Source organism: Papio anubis, chromosome 9, assembly GCF_008728515.1.
Source record: "Papio anubis isolate 15944 chromosome 9, Panubis1.0, whole genome shotgun sequence".
Taxonomy (NCBI): domain Eukaryota; kingdom Metazoa; phylum Chordata; class Mammalia; order Primates; family Cercopithecidae; genus Papio; species Papio anubis.
In genome coordinates, this window is record NC_044984.1 from 11,049,515 (window position 1) to 11,065,803 (window position 16,289).

At 41.3% G+C, this 16,289-nt stretch overlaps 1 pseudogene across 1 annotated transcript; it reads right to left on the minus strand.

Moving 5' to 3' along the window:
• On the minus strand, positions 1-660 carry LOC101024476 (annotated as a pseudogene). The gene has a single exon (XR_634477.4). The product of XR_634477.4 is annotated as an interferon-induced transmembrane protein 3 pseudogene (transcript).
• Between the last annotated feature and the right edge of the window lie 15,629 nt (positions 661-16,289).

Genomic DNA, 16,289 nt, shown 5'->3' on the forward strand with positions numbered 1-16,289 from the left:
TTTGTTTGTTTGTTTTTACCAGAAACATGTATACTTTATTGAATGCCATTGTAGAAAAGTGTGTGAGGATAAAGGGCTGATACAGGACTCAGCTCTGGGGGCAGGACCAGGAATGGAAGGTAGAGCACGCGGGATACAGGTTATGGGCAGAGCTCCTGGCCTGAATGATGTCTCCTGATCTATCGATGGGCTTGGTAGATCAATACCGGGATGACAATGAGCGGAATGGTCATGAGGATGCCCAAAATCAGGGCCCAGATGTTCAGGCACTTGGCGGTGGAGGCATAGGCCTGGGCCCCAGTCAGGTCGCCAACCATCTTCCTGTCCCTAGACTTCACGGAGTAGGCAAATGCTATGAAGCCCAGGCAGCAGGGGTTCATGAAGAGGGTGTTGAACAGGGACCAGACAACATGGTCGGGCACGGAGGTCTCGCTGCGGATGTGGATCACGGTGGACGTCGGGGGAGCAGGGTTGTGGGGCGCCCCCAGCACAGCTACCTCATGCTCTTCCTTGAGCATCTCATAGCTGGGGGGCTGGCCGCTGTTAACAGGAGAGAAGACGGTTTGGACCGTGTGGTTCATGGTGTCCTGCGAAGGCCAGTAGTGGTCGGGTTAGTGGGATGGTTCTCAGTGGGCCCTCCCTTTCCCTAGTAGTTTCGATTTCTCCGAGTTAAGTATTTTGTAGGAGGAAGAATATCAAGGTTGTGAAAAAAACCTTGTTGTGGCTGAGAAACTGGGCTGGAGTCAGGAGGCTGATCATGGCCCCAGTTCTACCACTAACTAGCCATGTGCCTACGATGCTTCATTTCACCTCTTTAGATCTAAGCTTCCCCATACGTCAAAGCAAAGGTGAGGTCAATGTCATCTGTAAAATGTTCTTGACTTTCGAATTATTTGAGTAGTGGCCGCTAGATGGAACCCGTGAACCCATGTTCATGCATGGCATTTCAGGGAGAGATGGTGCTGAAGCAGGAAGCCAAAAAGCCAGAGTGAGAGATTATCCTATGCTTCGTGCAACAAGGATAGTCTGTAGGAACAACAAGAGAAGTTGTCTCTCTCAGACAATGGTGCCCTAGCCTAGACACGTGGGCTAGGAAATTAGTGATCAGAGGAAGTGAGACCAAAGCCAAAGTCAGAGACATTTTCTGTTCTCCTCTTCACTAAATCCCAAGGCTCTTTAGCATGAAGTATGCAGACCCTGTGTGATTTTCTGTGTTATCTGAAGTAAAACTTATTTTAAAAGTTCCACATATTTTTAGCCAAATATATTTAATGAACATTGTTCTGAGAGAAAGGGGATCCCAGTCACTTCTGTCAAAGGCATTCAAGGATATGGAGAGAAATAGCTTTTTAGAATTTGAGAAGAAAATTTCTATGAAATTGGTCAAAGTGGATGAGAAGGAAAAAAACTTCTCAAGTGGTAAGTAGGTAGAAAAACTATCACTTTGCGCCACTTTAATATGTTAACAAATTATGTTAACATTTATTGAACACATCAAACACTGCAGTGTAACTGATTCTTTAATAAGTATATACAAGTCACACATAGAATGAGTGGCTTGCTGGGTGCTCCTTGAATAATCCTTTTCTTTTACCAGTTAAGTTTCCTGCTGAATATTTGGAAACTCTTTGCAAACTGACTTCAGCACCTCTGTGGGATATTCCCTTCCACTGCCAACCCTAAGTTGTCAGAAACTCTGTCTTTGGGAAGCACGCTACATTTTCTAGAACAAATCTAGATACTTAAGAAATGATGAAGGATAATGATGATGATGATGAATGATAACACTCTGATGCAATTCATATATCACAATATTATCCAGATCCAACAAACACTGAGAAAATGGTGTTTTGGCAGGAATTTTAATTCCTTTATTTCTCAAACATCTTTGTCAATAGTTATTTTTAATGTCATTTTATAGAATGATGAAACAATCTTAGAGATGTTAAGTAACTGATGCTAATAATACAGGTGGCAAAGACAGAATTCAAAATCTGGATCTGTTGATTTATTTTGCTTTATTTTATTTTTTAGAGACAGATCTCGCTTTGTCGCCTGTCAAAGGCTAGAGTGCAGTAGTGTGATCATAGCTTACTGCAGCCTCGAACTCGTGGGCCCAAGCAACCTTCCCTCCTCAGCCTTCCGAGGTCTCCTGATTTCAAGTGCAGTTCTTGCCAACACACAGTGGTAAAGGGTACGATTACCTAAGCCTTAGCACAGAAGGTAGCACCCCCTCACAGGTGAGCTATCGTGAAGCTATGTGACAATTTTTCTCCATCTTTTTAAGAGTTGTTTTCCTTGTCTTCCTCCTCATCACGATTATTATTCCTTTTTCATTCAGCAACAAAGAATCTGGTAGGAGACTGCACAGAAGCAGAATCACTTGCTATCAATAGTGCAACCCTACGTAACTTCCCTAATCCCTAGCAAATGAAGGAAAAATCATATACAAGCACTGACAAGTAGCAACACAAGAAAGGGCAAAAAAAGTTACCAAGGAGTAACGCCATCTTCCCCAACTCAAACCAGGGAAAGGAAGCTTGTTTAGGAACTTAGGCTGAAGCTCACCACAGTGCCAAACACCTGCTTTCTTAAAAAGAGGTAGTGCAGATAGTGACGCCACTGAACCACACAGGGTGGGGGTTTTCTTTCAGTGCTTTTCTTCTTGCCCACAAACTAGTGTAGGATGTGACTGGCTCCAGCCGATCCTTATCAAGGCAGCTAGTCCTGATGGCTTGGTTTGGAAGCTCTTTGTTTACTGAAGAGGGCAAAGAGAAGAGGCATGAATTGGAAAAGGATATCTAAAATGTCCCCCAAGGCGTCATAAAGTTGACATCTTTCATCATGACTTCTGCAGCTTAGGAAACCAGGTAGCAGTCAACAGTGATGAGCTCTACTCACCAACCCTATCACGTTCACATCAAACTGAGGGTATTGTCCTTTGAACAGAAGACTCTCATGAGGAAAGCGCAGATTCCTTCTAGGTGGGAAGAAAGCTCTGTCCCTGCTCCATGTCTGCTGATCTGCAGGTAGCGGAGAGTGCAGGGCTGTTCAACTCCGTGTCCCTAACGACGCCCCAGCCTCTTTCAGTTCTGTGAACAAAACCAAAGCTGGGTTTGTTAGCACAGCCTGTGACAAAGCCTGGGCAGTCCTTGTATTCTGGCAAAGGCTGAACCAAAGAGCAGTCTCATTGCACTATTTACTTTCTTTCTGATATACTGTCTCTGGCTCAGCACAATCGGTACAGTCCAATGCTGCAGAAGACAGACTGTTCCCTCCTCCCACAGTGTTTCTCGTCTACCTTTTGCCCTTACTGGGTGGGAAGAAATTTCTTCTTGACCTCAGCAATCCTTTCTGACAATTACCATATGCCTCAAGAGACCTGGGAAGCTTCGCCCTGTCTCGCAGTGTCACAGGGAGGCCATTCTTATCCAGAATAAAACTGAAAGCTTTTTTTTTTTTTAAAAAAAAAAAAAAAAAAAAGCTCTAATAAGTTAGTTACCTTGTCTCTGGGAGATTCTGTAACAATGAATTGCACACACTAATTATCTCCTCTATTAAAAAGTTTTTAAAAGGTTCCTCTTCATCATTTAGAGCATGTTGCCTTGGCGCTGGCCTGGAGAGGCTTAGCACAGGTAGCCAGGCTGAGTTTAATTAAAGAGTTTCCGTGTGTCAACAGCAGAGAATAACAGTTCTCACTTCTCCAACTCAGCAGGAGACTTTGATTAAAGTGAGAAGCAGCCGTGATTCTGGAGAGCGCATCTTCCTCCTGTCTCCTCTCCCAGATGTGCAGGTGTCCTTCCCCCAACACCGTGGAAGAAGGGGTCCAGGAAGGAGATGTCACACTTGCCTGTGACCCCCACCTGGTCTGCAGAAAGGCAGAGAAGACTCGCTTATGGAGGAAAAAAGACAGCCTCTGTCTGGAGCTTCTATGAATTATATAATGTATAAGTGATTTCACTACAAAGCAGTGAAATTTTTAAAAGTTAACCAGGTAGCCCTTTTTTATTCTAATTCATAGAAAATACTTTTATTTCTTGAGTTAACTACACGGTTTTACTTGCTTAATTGTTGTAAAGTTGTTTATTTTGTGAATAAGAAACCTATGGTCGGCCGGGCGCGGTGGCTCAAGCCTGTAATCCCAGCACTTTGGGAGGCCGAGACGGGCGGATCACGAGGTCAGGAGATCGAGACCATCCTGGCTAACACGGTGAAACCCCGTCTCTACTAAAAAAATACAAAAAACTAGCCGGGCGACGTGGCGGGCGCCTGTAGTCCCAGCTACTCGGGAGGCTGAGGCAGGAGAATGGCGTGAACCCGGGAGGCGGAGCTTGCAGTGAGCTGAGATCCGGCCACTGCACTCCAGCCTGGGCGACAGAGCGAGACTCCGTCTCAAAAAAAAAAAAAAAAAAAAAAAAAAAAAAAAAAAAGAAACCTATGGTCCAAGCATATATAGTGAAAAGTAAATCTTCCTCCCATCTCATTGCCCTGGCCACCCAGCTACAATTTTCTTGTATACCCTTGCAAATATATTTCACTCCTTTACAGTCTTAAGTGTCTGTGTGTGTATGTGTCTGTGTGTTTACTTATTGTTTATCTGAAATTCAAATTTACTTATGCATCCTATGTTTGCTCTGGCAGCCCTATATTAGCTGTAGCCCTGTACTAGGCCCTCTCAGAGGGCACAGATAGGAGCCATGTATATTAACCCATGTATGTACACATATCTATTATGATTTTTATATATATGGTTAAATATGAGTTCATACTAATATCTCTGAATCTAATCCAGTATCACAGGGTTCCTTCCAGCCTTCTGCCTGTGCATATCTATAACTTCTCTCTCCAACAGTGAAAAACCTGACCCCCACGATCCACTTTTATTTACTTATTTGCCCATTATTACTTATGGTGCATGTAAAGCTGTTTCAGCATTGGTAACATTCCCCCCGCCCCTGCCCCAACCCGATGAGAAACTAACTTGCCAGTTGAACACGGTGCTTATGTCCAGTTCCTTTGGCCTTTAGCCTTACAATTGTAAGTCAAAGCAGCACCTGCAAGGTTACTTTGGTTTGCTCCTTTTCCCAACCCCTTCAGGGATGTTATGTGCACGGTTACATTCATTTGTGAAAGTCTGTAGTTCCCACCATCCTGGTTGATATATTTTTTTTAATTGTGTACATTAGAGTTCCATCTTTGTGAGGTACAGTTCTAGAGATTTTTGACAAATGCAGAGCCATTTATCCCAACTCAGTATCATACAGAATTGTTCCTACCCACTCCCGACTACCCCCCCTCATCCCCCCTTTTGGAGACAGAATATTTCTCTGCCACTCAGGTCGGAATGCAGTACTGCGATGATAGCTCACTGCAGTCTCAAACTCCTGGGCTCAAGCAATCCTTTTACCTCAACCTCCTGAGTAACTGGGACGACAGGTGTGTGCACACATGCCCAGCTAATTTTTTTACTTTTTGTAAACATGGGATTTTGCTATGTTTCCCAGGTTGGTCTTGAACTCCTGGCTCAAGCGATCTTCCCACCTCAGCCTCCCAAAGTGCTGGGATTATAGGTGTGTGCCACCACACCCAGCCCAGAACAGTTCTGTTACCCTAAAAATTCCACCCATGAATTATCTCTGCAGTTAACATACAGTTAATTTACCCTCTTCCTACTACCGCCAACCCCTGGCATCTGTTTTCCATCCCCATAATGTAGCTGCTTCTAAAATGTCATATGAATGGATTTATACAATGTGTGCACCCTTTGGAGTCTGGCTCCTTTCAATTAGCAAAATTCATTTAAGACTCACCCACATAATTGTGTGAATCAATAGTTTATTCTTCCTTTTTTTTTTTTTTTTTTTCACAGCAGAATAGTACTCCATTATATGAATGTACCATGGCCAGGAATTGTGGCTCATGCCTGTAATTCCAGCTCTTTAGGAGGCCAGGTGGGAGGATCGCTTGAGCCCAGGAGCTTGAGACCAGCCTGGGCAACATAGGAGACCCCATCTCCATTAAAAAAAAATTTTTTTTTAAACATTAGCCAAGCATGGTGGTGCACACCTGTAGTCCCAGCTACTCTGAAGGTTGAGATGAAAGGATTGCTTAAGCCCAGGAGTTTGAAGCTGCAGTGGGCTATGATCATGTCACTACACTCCAGCCTGGGCAAGAAAGTGAGACCCTATCTCAAAATAAAGCAAAACAAAAATTACCACAATTATTTTACCCACTCATCTGTGGAAAGACATTTTGGTTGCTTCTAGGTTTTGGAGATTATGAATAAAATTGCTATAAACATTTGCATACAGGTTGTTTTGTGAATATGAGATTTCAGTTTACTTAGGTAAAGATCCAGGAATATGATTGTTGGGAAGTTGTGTGTTTTTGTCTTTCCTACAGAGGCAGAAGCGTCAGGACAGTCTGCACAGGCAAAAATGACATCTAAATCACTACGCAGGCACAGGAGAGAGCAGGACTGGCATGTCTGGAAGGTCTGGGTCTCCATGAACTCTATTAAACAGGAAGGGGCGATAAGCAACCTTCAGGTTTAAGAGTCACAAAGCGAATCTTCCAGGTGAGGGTCAGCTTGCTAAAGATAAGCCATAAACAAAGTCACATGTCTTGAATCACAGTTGCCACTCTAGAGGAAACATGGTAATTTAATGTAAAGTTGCCTCTTCTGCTTCCCTTTCTAGGCACGTGATTAGTGGAGGTGGCAGAGCAGGAATCTGATTCAGAGTTTAGTTTGCTCTAATAATTTAAACAATCTTTTAGAAATTTCCCAGTCATAATGTAGCTTTGGAAAAAGGAGTGAGAAGCCTCTAGTCTTATGACGGTTCTTGACCTATGCTGGTTGGCATCAGCTTCTCTCTAGAGTGATGACCCTTGCTCTCCTGGTCACCGGTCCCCTGTAAGGATCTGATGCTGAGCTCTGTGGCTGGTGAGCTTGTGATCTATTCTTTCACAGATGAGGAAACTGTAGCCTAGAGAGTTTGAGTGACTTGCTTAACATTTCTCTGAGGAGATTTCACAGTACTCAAGGTCTCTCCTAAGGAAAACAGTAGTTGAGTGTGGGAGAAGGTGGGAATAACATGTTTTCATGAGATAAGCGAGAAGAGCAAAGACGAGTTGGAGAAGACAGATAATTGATTGAATATCATAGAAAGTCCTGGAAAGAATGGTAAATGTCAACCAATTCAAATAGTTTTAACAGATGAAGAAACAAGACCAGAGAGGTTACGTGCCTTATCCAGGGTCACACAGATAGTCAATGTCAGAGAGAGGACTTAGACTCCTGGTTTCTCACTCGTAGCGCTTAACTTTTTTCATTTCTCTCTGTAAAATCATCTCAAATAGTCTGCCCTTTATTTAAAAAGAGATGAAGTGAGCATCCGTAGAAGCCCAGAAGGTTGTAGAACATAAAGCAGATAGAAGATCAGCTTCCTCTCTGACAATGATTTCCTGCAAAGAGTTGAGATTATTTTGGTTCAATTAAAATTACTATGCTCCTTTTATGAGAAATATATTGAGATAGGAGATAAATTGGTACCACATAAGTAAAAAAATTGGTGCTTTTCCTCCATCTGTTCATTCTTTTGTGGGAAGACACAAACACCCTGTCTTCTACTGACTGATAATCATGAAAAGTGCTAAATAAGAAGTATAAAAGGGACTGAGAATTTAAGGAAAAGAGAATTTAAGAATATTTAGCAGGCATTAGATCCTTGTTAAAAATCTATATTCTTGACTTTAAAAGGACTTTACTACTTGGATATGATGAAAATCATTGAAAATGATTCTAATTAAAGATACATCTGTCTTACAGAAGATTTTAAAATAGATTAGCTTATGGCCAAATGTATTTATTTCTACCATTAATATTGATACTGTGGTTTTTGTTTAATGCCTGTACACAGCTTTTACATTGTATAGTCTGTTTACACCCTATAGATCTATCTCTATGGTTTTCTTTCTTTTTTGGGGGGGCGGGGGGGGGCGTTCTGCTTTGTCACCCAAGCTGGAATGCGGTGGCTCAATCATTACCCACTGGAACCTCAAACTCCTGGGCTCAAGTGATCCTCCCACCTCAGCCTCCTGAGTAGCTGTGACTACAGGTGTGCACCACTACACCCAGTTCGGTTTTTCAATGTTTCGTAGAGACGGAGTCTGGCTATGTTGCCCAGCCTGGTCTCAAACTGCTGGCCTCAAGCAATCCTTCCACCTTGGCCTCCCAAAGTGCCAGGATTACTGCACTGTGTGAGTCACAGTGCCCAGCCTACATCTGTGGTTTTCTTGAGGATGATTTTATCTTCCCATTGAAATCTTTCTTATGTTTTGCTTCACCTAATTTAGTGACTTTATGTAATCATTAGGTTAATCATCATCTCATCTAAGGTGAACAGCAAGCCCTGAAGAAGTTGAAAATGAAAGAACATGGTCTCAATGTTTAAAAACCTAATACATTTAATGTATTCATTAAACTGTGTTGGTGCATTCCCTCAGCCAACACATATTCATTGAGAAAATATTAGGGACTAAATATTATGCTAGAAAGTAAAAATATCATAATAATAGAGCTTTAAAATCTCCTAAGAAAGACTTACCAAGAAACCAAAATAAGAGGGCGGATCACGAGGTCAGGAGATCGAGACCATCCTGGCTAACACGGTGAAACCCCGCCTATACTAAAAATACAAAAAAATAGCGGGGCGAGGTGGCCGGCGCCTGTAGTCCCAGCTACTCGGGAGGCTGAGGCAGGAGAATGGCGTAAACCCGGGAGGCGGAGCTTGCAGTGACCCGAGATCGCGCCACTGCACTCCAGCCTGGGCGACAGAGCGAGACTCCGTCTCAAAAAAAAAAAAGAAAGAAATGTGGTCAAGGAATGTAAAACATGGTTGGGAGTCAAGGAATGCTTCTTAAAATAAAGGGAAAAAGTCTTCAATTTTGAGTTATATTCTTCATCCTCAATGTGGCTTCCATGATTCACTGGTTTGTTTCTTTTTTCTTCTTTTTTGAGACGGAGTCTTGCTCTGTCGCCCAGGTTGGAGTGCAGTGGTGCAAACTCAGCTCACTGCAACCTCAGTCTCCTGGCTTCATGCCATTCTCCTGCCTCAGCCTCCCGAGTAGCTGTAACTACAGGCGGCCCCCCACCACACCCGGCTAATTTTTTTTTTTTTTTTTTTGTATTTTTAGTAGAGATGGGGTTTCACCATGTTAGCCAGGATGGTCTCCATCTCCTGACCTTGTGATCCACCCGCCTCGGCCTCCCAAAGTGCTGGGATTACAGGCGTGAGCCACCGCGCCGGGCCCATTGGTTTGTTTTCACTAAGAAAATAGTTTACTTAGTAACTATAGACACTATTTGGGCCATTAAGAAAAGTAAACACTAGATTGCATGTTTTGGTTTTAGATGATGAAGCATGTCTCAGAATGTAAACCTATTTTCTTCTCTTTTCATTGCTCTATGGGATGACAAACTTTAATGAATGGATGAGACTCATTGGAAACTAGTTACTGTCTATGGCCATACCACCCTGAATGTGCTGGATCTTGTCTGAAAACTAATAATTAATGAATATAGAAACAGGCGTGCTGTTAAAGTGTTTTAAAATCCTTAAAAGCCCTCACATAAGTCAAACATGCCCCTAGTCATTTTGTTTATGCTATGAATTCACCTGGCAAATTGTTTCACACATAATTAAGGGTAAGTTTCAGATCAGCTTATGTAGAAACAATTGCAAATGAATGGAACTGAATTTCTGAGGTTTTTATTTTATTTTATTTTATTTTATTTTATTTTATGAGACCAACTCTCGCTATTGCCCAGGCTGGAGTGCAGTGGCACAACCTGGGCTCACTGCAACCTCTGCCTCCTGGGTTGAAGCGATTCTCCTGCCTCAACCTCCCAAGTAGCTGGGATTACAGGCGCGTGCCACCACACCCAGCTAATTTTTGTGCTTTATTAGTAGAGACGGAGTTTCACCACATTGGCCAGGCTGGTCTCGTACTCCTGACCTCAAGTGATCTGCCTGCCTCGGCATCCCAGCGTGCTCAGATTACAGGCATGAGCCACCACGCCCAGCCTGAAATTTTATTTTAAATAGAAAGACATTAACAGCATTTGGTATCCCATCTTTGTTCATATTCGGTCTCACATGCTGTACATCACCCAAAATATGTTGTGTAATTAGTTCATTTTTATTTCTGATCACATATACTCTCTAACTTTTGATGATACAAATAACAAGATTTTTTCTTCTTCAAATTAGAGAGAAAAAGAAAAAAATTATCACAGATAACAGGGCCCCAGGAAAAACATCAAAATATTAATAATGGTTACCTTCGAACTGTGAGACTGTGGGCGATTTTATTGTTTTGTATATTTTTTTGTATTTCCCAAGTGCTCTATAGTTAGCATACCTTGTTTAAGAATTGAAATAAAATTATAAAATTCATGCATCATTCTAGTAGATTTAACTTAAAATATTAATTTCAAGAGCATAATACTTAAGGAGTATGGAGGCTGTGGTGCCTGGTGCTTGTAATCCCAGCCAGCACTTTGGGAGCGTGAGGTGGGAGGATTGCTTGAGGCCAGGAGCTTGAGACTAGCCTGGGCAACATAGCAAAACCCCGTCTCTACACAATTTTACAAAATTAGCCAGGCATAGTGTTGCACACTTGTACTCCCAACTACTCGGGAGATTGAGGCGAGAGGATAGCTGGAGCCCAGGAGTTTGAGGCTGCAATGAGCTATGATCATGCCACTGAACTCTCGCCTGGGCGACAGAATGAGACCCTGTCTAAAAACAAAACAAAACAAAAACTTAAGGAATAAACACTTTTGTGAGCAGTTCTGTGTGGTCCACATTTAATTTCAATCTCAATATAATATTGGCTTCCCAAAGCCCCTGAATCAGAGTGCCTAAGGATCAGAGACATATCAGCAGGCTCAGTGACAGTGAGCTGAGACCAGTGTCTAGTAATTGATCTAGCAACTCTGAGCTAGAAACTTTGTGGAAAGAGAAGTGAAAGTAGAGGAAACAGAAGCAAAGAGACGCTGAGTCATAATGGCAGACCACTGTGTCAAGAGCCACAAATGTCCACTCTTAAAGAACAAGATAATGGACTGATAGAGCTGCTTCTTCTCAGAATAGCTGGGCTCAGGGAGACCTGTGTGTCCCATTCCTCGGCTTGTGACTGATGACACTATTTTATTCTGTTCCTGCTTTCATATGTTCTTACAACATAAACCATAAACTGAGGCAACCTCAAGATGTATCTGTTCCTTGCAACCTAAGAGAAGCTGCCTGGTATAAACAAATGTATAGGTTACATAATAAAGTTAAAACAAACAACAACAAAACACTGTGATAAATAGTCTAGAAGGTACATTTTGTCTGTGTTTTAAATTATTTTCTGAGGATTGGGTCCTGGACTTAAAATGGACAAGCCAAAGAGGTAAGAACTTGTCTAATCCTGCCAAAGAGTTTTTCATAAATTGCTTTGATTACTATTTGGTGGTTTGTTATTTTGGTATGATTTTTTATTTTTTATTTTTTAATTTCTTATTTTGTGAATTTTCTATTTCGGTTCTCTATGTAGAAGGCACTGTACTTTGGCCAAATCAATCTCCATTTGCAACATGTTTCTCCCTTACTTGACTCCACCATAGAGACAGTGAACTCTAAATTTTAATGTTCCACCCCCACCCCCTTATTGATACGAGAAATAAGTCTTCTGGTGCATTCCTCTCCAATTTCCATCTTCTTTCCACTTGAGCTGCCAGGAGATGCAACAGTCATTTTGAAACCAAAAAGATAAAAACTACATACTAAGAATGCATGAACCTAAAGATTTACAGAGCCTGGGACACTGGTGATATTTGGAGTCAATGTATCAGCTTTGGATTGATCCCCATGGGACTTCTTGTTACCCAAGTGAAACAGTCCTTCCTTTCATCTGTTAAGCCACTATGTTTGTTTTGATGGTTCTTGTAGCCAAATACAGTTTTGACTGCTATACCCATTTTTTCCTTATGGATGTTCATGACTTCTTTTATATTGTGGATTGTATTGTGAATATATATCATGTTTGTTGCAAATATTTTCTCAGTCTTTTTGTCCTTTAATTTAAGATATTATTCAATGTGCATAAGGTTTTTATGTTTCTCCTATTATATATATCCATTTTTTTCTGATTTATTCAATTGAAAAACTGAGAATGTAGCTGATAATTTTGAACATTATTGAAGAAGACATCAATAAAACAAAACATAGTCTAGCAACTACAAAACAGAAAAACAACAGTGAAGTTTGGTTTGGTTTGGTTTGGTTTGATTAGTTTTTTTGAGACAGGGTCTTACTCTGTTGCCTAGGCTGGAGAGCAGTGGCATGAACACAGCTCACTGCAACCTTGATCTCCTGGGATCAAGCTATCCTCCCGCTTCAGCCTCCCATGTAGTCGGGACTACAGGCGTAAGCCACAACACCTGGTTAATTTTTAAACTTTTTGCAGAGACGGAAATCTCATGCTGCCAAAGCTGATCTCGAAATCCTGGGCTCAAGTAATCCTCCCCGCCTCAGCCTCCCAAAGTGCTAGGGCTTCAGGCGTGAGCCACCATACCCAGACACAATGAAATATAAAAATACGTATTACATATAATATATTACAGTGAAATACATAACAATAATAATAATGAAAATGAGTTGAACTTCTTAAACTTCGCTATTAAAAGACAGTGGTTCTCAAGCTGGTTAAATACACACCTTGCACTCACAACCATATACACACACAGTCTATGTAGGTTGTAAAACATACTCAAACCAAAATAAGCAAAAACATTGGAAGCAAAAAGATAAGCAAAGATATACCAAGAAATTAAAATAAAAAGAAAGCAGGAATTAATATCTGACAAAGTGTAACTTAAGGTAGAAAACAAAAAGTAGGGCAAAAATCTCCACTTTATTGATAAAGCTGTGCTGTAGTCTGAGTTGTGTAATTTTATTCATAAACACTAGATAAATATAGAGAGAGCAAAACACAACAGAAAGACAAGAAGAAGATTACAGAACCTAATTGTAGTGGGAAGTTTTAACACAGTTTACTCTTTGGAAGGCAAAATAAGTAATACATAAATGAGTAACATAATTCGGGGGTCCCCAATCCCCAGGCCACAGACCAGTACCTGTTCATGGTCTGTTAGGAACTGGGCCACACAGCAGGAGGTGGCGGGGGTGGTGAGTGAGCATTACCGCCTGAGCTCCGCCTCCTGTCAGATCAGCAGCGGCATTAGATTCTCATAGGAGCAAACCATGTGAACTGCGCATGCAAGGGATCTAGGCTGTGAGTTCCTTATGAGAATCTAATGCCTGATGATCTGAGGTAGAACAGTTTCATCCTGAAACCATCCCCTAACCCCCATCCATGGAAAAATTGCCTTTTATGAAACCTGTCCGTGGTGCCAAAAAGGTTGGGGATGGTTGATGTAACATATTTTATTTAATAAATACTTATAAAATTATGTATACTTCAAAACCACCTGCCCTCTTTTAATAAATATAATGTGCCTGAAATATTTATTATAATTTAATAGTTTGTCAAAAAATAATTTTAAGAAATCACAAATTCAACAGGCCTTAGTCTCTTAGCATAATACAAAGGAAATTAATTTTAAAATTTAAGTTTAATAATATCCTGAAATATCTTTTGAGTGAAAGGGGAAATCCACTGTATGCATATACCACCTTTTGTTTATTCATTTGCTAGTAGATGGAAATTTTGGTTGTTTCCACTTTTGGGCTATTATGAATAATGCTGCTATGAACATTCATGTACAAGTTTTTGTGGGAACACATGTTTTCAATTCTCTTGGATATATATCCAACATTGACATTGCTAGGTCACATGTAACTCTATTTGTAATGTTTTGAGGAATAGTCAAAGAGTTTTCCAAAGTGGCTGCATTTTTCCATTTCAACCAGCAATGTATAAGGGTTCCAATTTCTTTGCATTCTCTCCCACAATTGTTATTGGCCATCTTTTTTATTATACAGTCATCACAGTGGGTGTGAAGCAGTATCATGTGTTTTTTGTTTTTTATTTTCATTTCCTTAATGACTAATGATGCCAAGCTTTTTTATGTACTTATTGATCATTTATATATATGTATCTTCTTTGAAGAAATGTTTATTCAAATACTTGGCCCATTTTTACTTGGGTTATCTTACATTATTTAGTTTTGAGGTTTTTTATATTCTGGATACAAGTCCCTTATTGGTTATATGATTTGCAAATACTTTCTCTTATACTGTGGGTTGTCTTTTCATTTTCTTGATAGTGTCTTCTGAAGCAGAAAAAATTTTCTTTTTAAGGAAATCTAATTTATTATTATTACTTTTTTGGGCCACTTTTTTATTTGGTGTTATAGCTTAGAAGACTTTACCTAATTACTGTTCAGGAATATTTACTACAACACTCTCTCCCAAGAGTTTTATAGTTTTGAATTTTTTTTTTTTTTTTTAACAGAGTCTTGCTCTGTCGCCCAGGCTGCTGGAGTGCAATAGTGCAATCTCGGCTCACTGCAACCTCCCCGTCCTGGGTTCAAGCAATTCTTCTGCCTCAGCCTCCCGAGTAGCTGGGACTACAGGCACGTGCCACAATGCCGCTAATTTTTGTATTTTTAGTAGAGACAGGATTTCACCACATTGGCCAGGCTGGTGTCGAACTCCTGACCTCACAATTCGCCTGCCTTGGTCTCCCAAAGTGCTGGGATTACAGGTGTGAGCCACCGCGCCCAGCCTAGTTTTAATTTTTATATTTATGTTTACATTTCATTTTGAGTTGACTTTTAAAATCTAAACATAGGAGATACAAGTGCAGTTGTGTTATATGGACATACTGCATGGTGGCAAAGTCTGGGCTTTTACTGTAACCATTGCCGGAATGATGTACATTATATCCATTAAGTCATTTCTCATCTCTTAACCTCCCTTCCTCCTCACCCTTCTGAGTCTCCAGTATCTATTATTCCACACTCTATGTCCATATATACACATTTTTTAGCTCCCACTTATAAGTGAGAACATGCAGTACTTGACTTTCTGTTTCTGAGTTACTTCACCTAAGATAGACCTCTAGTTCTGTGCATGTTGCTGCAAAAGTCATGAGTTCTTTTTTTTTTTGAGACAGTCTCACTCTGTCGCCCAGGCTGGAGTGCAGTGGTGTGATCTCGGCTCACTACAAGCTCCACCACCCAGGTTCACGCCATTCTCCTGCCTCAGTCTCCCGAGTAGCTGGGACTACAGGCACCCGCCACCATGCCTGGCTATTTTTTTTGTATTTTTAGTATAGACGGGGTTTCACCGTGTTAGCCAGGATGGTCTCGATCTCCTGACCTCGTGATCTGCCCACCTCGGCCTCCCAAAGTGCTGGGATTACAGGCGTGAGCTACCGCACCCAGTCGAGTTCATTGTTTTTAAGGCTGAATAGTATTCCACTATTTAGTATACCACTGAATAGTATACCACATCTAGTATACTATGTCTGTTCATGCCCTTTGCCCACTTTTTTTTTAAATTTCACATTCTATTTTCATGAAATTGGATTTGGAGAAGGAAAGGAATCATGAGTATATGCAACTGTGATACTTCCCTGTCTCTGAAGTGTAATACGGATCCAAGTTCAAATTGTCATTTAAATGCAGGACCTGGTTCAGAGTCAGCAGAGGTCGCACACTGCTGCTGGGAAGTGGGGTCTGAGGAGACATGATCGTCCCAGTGCAGGCCCAGGGTCCGCTGCAGGACCTCTCCCACAGGACAGGGATAGGGTTTGGGCCTCTCGGTGGCCTGGTGAACAGTCCTGTTAAGTCCTACAAGCTCAGCAGCATCTGGGGACACAGTTGCCAGGATTTTTTCTTCCTGTAATTGTGATAGTGTATCTCAAGCAGATCCTGGATCTGTGACTTGTGCTTGAAATTTGATATTTCACACACCAGCATGGGGCCTGGAGCTTCTCACAACCAGCTCAGGGTTGCCATGGTTATACTTGCCCCCTTGGTCCACTTTGTAATGAGGTTATTTGTGGAAGGTTTTGTTGTTGTTGTTGTTATTGAGTTGTTTCAGTTCCTAGTAGATTCTGGATTTTAGTCCCTTGTCAGATGTGTGGTTTGCAAATATTTTTTCACATTCTGCAGCTTGTCTGTTCATTCTGTTGATTTTTTTTTTTTTCTCAGACAGAGTCTTTGTCACCCAGGCTGGAGTGCAATGGTGTGATCTTAGCTCACTGAGACC